The following is a 3,466-nucleotide window of genomic DNA, read 5'->3' on the forward strand; positions in this document are numbered from 1 at the left end:
ACATTGCTTTTATGTGATGTTGTCTTTTTACCATCTTTTTATCTTTCATCGCTTTTTGTCTTCTCTCTACTGTGTTTTTGCATCTTTTGTCTTTTTATGTAACTACTAAACTTCCATCTTCATTTTGTCTTGCTTTTCTTTTGTTTTTGCTTTCTGAGTATCCTGCTTTAGTTTTGTCTGTCAAAGTACTTTGTAAACCCTGTTTTTAATTGTGCCCTATAAATAAAATTATTATATTATAACAAAGTTTTTCAAAAAAAGACCTCATTCAATACAATTCTTGAGATTATTTCCTAGACATTTTTACTCATTAAAAATAATGATTAATCCTGATGTTATTGATCCTGCTTGTTTAAGATGGAGCAGCACAGTCAAGTAGAAAACATCACACCTGTCTGCACCCGACACTTTGACCAGAAGAGAACCCTCATAATGAACACGTCTCCAAAACCACTAATTAAAAATGCATGTCTAATGCCAACCATTTAAAAATGACCTTTGTTCTTCAATATCCCCTTGTTTGCAATAACTCATGTTTCTTCTGGAACTTTTGACTTTTTTTTTTTTAATCAACTGCTGTTTCAACAAGGTCAGGAATGACTTGTCAAATTCAACTTGGCATAAGGTTGTAGGGTTCGGCCATTTGTAAAACAGTTTATGGTCAGAGAATGATTGTAGTTTTTGCTACAAAAACAAAACAGCATTAACTCTTTGATTATAATGGGATTCATCCACCACCTTGACCTCTGCTCCCTTAAAGCTTCTCTACACAGACAGTTTCTCAGTGATCTGTCTCATGGAAGGGATTCACTTACGCTTTTGTTTTCAACCCGTAGTTACAGCGATTGTGTATTTGGTTCTGACCGCTGCCAAAACACAGCTGACCTACACTCAATTTGTGTCTGAACGCATCTCATTTGCTACTTTCACCAAACAACCTGTATGGACATTGTGTCACTTTCTGCTACCCTGGATAAAGGGCACATTACAATTTACATTTGCACTGAACATTGGAATTGGATATGAATTGTGCTGCACCCGCCTGCCCTTTGATGCACAACAATGCTTTCTCTCTATACGAGATTTAATCTGAAGATGTTTTTCCTCATTGAACTTCGGGGTCCAGCACCGAGTGAAACAAGTGAAATCAAATAATATCAACTACATGTTTAATAGCGAAGCGCCTCAAGGATGAGAAAAGGCAACAACTTGTCAGACATGGTGCTCTCAAGAATAAAATACACTGGAAACTTTCCCAAAGCAAAATTTTCTTCTCTTTAAGTGTGAATCAACAAACAAGTTGTGGGGTACGCTGTCTTCTAGCCAGCTTGAAATGATATGCTAAGGGCGCGGTTCTCAAGGGGAATTTAAAGTTTGCCTCGAACAAATGTCAAACTCAAACATTAGGAAGAGACCAGAAAGCTTGAGTAAGTAAATTAATCAACATTTATATGTCAGATGCTTTCATTTTTTTGCCACATTAAACACAAATACTGGCTGACTTATCCTGCAGATAATCAGGTCGTCTCATTGAGATTTGTTTCTTAAAAGATCTGAGGCCTGATTACTGTGATAAACTGCGTCTAAGAGTGTCAAAGAAGAGTTTATGTTGCTTCCACAATCACCGCTCGGATACTCCTCTCCTCTCTAACCTGTATCTCCTTCATATCAGACAACAGATTGTTCGCTGAGCTCTCTTTTTTTCCTCACACGGGGTCTCTAATTGGATCACTTGTCGCATTAATTACATCAAGGACGTATGCAGGCAAACAAACACGGTCCGTAATGAGCGTGTGAGTTATTAAACATTTGTACTGTCAATTACGTGCATCTCATTAAATAACAATGATCCTTTGTGCGGCACTTCACTAAACAAAACGCTTGCGACAGTGTTAAGTGCTATTTATGGGAGAGAAACATCAAGCGATGATTTTATCAAAGTAAACACACGATTAATTAGCCGGTGAGTTTTCCATCTGTGACGATGCAAAGCTATCAGGACGGTGAACGCCGTGTAACCACGTCAGAGATGTCAAGGCACTACCCAACAGCCAAGTCTTACAGGTATGTGTGTGTGTGTGTGTTTGTGTGTTAGGGGTGACTGTGGGGATAGCAGCGGGTAATCAAGGTGACCGGACTAGAGTGATGTTGCCAGGTTTGATGGCACAGTATCCCCCTCCTGTACATCCAGACTTCAGAAGGGGAACCCACAGTCGACTGGCTCCTGCCAAATTCAGTTTTTCAGGCGCACTAAATTCTAAACACACACTGTCTTCTTCACTTCTGTTAAAAACTGATACATTGATTTTCATCTGATACCTCACCTAAACCCTGAAGTTCTAAACCTTAGCAAACATGTTCAAGTGCAGACAGCCGAAATACTCTCATATCGCCGCCTCTTGTGAGGACGGTCATGTATAGTGGAAGCACATAGACGCAGTCGCAAGGGCACCGATTGCATTTTCCAACTCAAAAGACGCTCAAAAGACCTTAATGTTTGTCGGCCTTGCTCAGCTAACCTCTCTTCCTCTCTTTCTGTCTTTCTTTCAACATTCCTGTCATTTCTCTCTCATACAATCTTCACCTCTTTTACTCCTGAAAATACATCCTTTGGCCTTCGCTCTGACCTTTTTGGGGAGAATACAGTTTCCTTGGAGGTGATTTCTCAGTCTATTATTGCTCTGTTAAAGGATTAGACCAACCCTGCGGTCGCAACCTGAGATGGGGTCATGGGAGATTTTGTATTTCATATATTTTGAATAAAATGTCATTAAACATAATTTGGAATATAAACTTCTGTAATAACATATAGATATGCATTTATTATTCCTGCAAATGCATTGACAGCTCACATACACACAGAGCGACACATTGACATGTACTGTATTTTTTCGCAGCAGATGAAGACATATTCCAGGACTGTTTCTGCAGTCTGCTCAGCAGTTTTACCATCAAAACCGTGGCAAATTCTCCTGTGGTTCATTTAAAATCTTCAATAGATAGACAGGTAGAGAGACAGAGAGAGAAGGAGACGGGGACGACGGGGATGCAACGTGATGATGGAGAACGAGCTGGAGGTATAGTAGGAGGAGTGAGTGAGTGAGTGGAAGATATAGAGATACAGATTTGGAGATAGAGAGAGAAGGAAAGGGAAGCTGCCAGGAGTCTGTCAGCAGCATGTGACAGGTGTAGGAGTTCATTATACCTCTGGCTTTACATACAGAGTCTACCACTCACGGGCTATGTCTGTCTCTCTCATTTAATGTCCCTCTCTCATTCTCTCTCCCTCCTCTACTGGCATATGTGTATGGAGTGTGTTAGAGAAGTTTGTTAGAAAAAGGTCTTCATTCTCTCTGCTGTTTCTTTTTTTTTGTGTACTCAGTTTCTTGGTAGTGAGGTATGATAGTGAGTAACACCTTATAGTAACCTCTGACTGCCTTTTTCAGTAATGTAAGGTAAAGTAGTG

The sequence above is a fragment of the Thunnus albacares genome, chromosome 10, assembly GCF_914725855.1.
Source record: "Thunnus albacares chromosome 10, fThuAlb1.1, whole genome shotgun sequence".
Lineage (NCBI taxonomy): Eukaryota > Metazoa > Chordata > Actinopteri > Scombriformes > Scombridae > Thunnus > Thunnus albacares.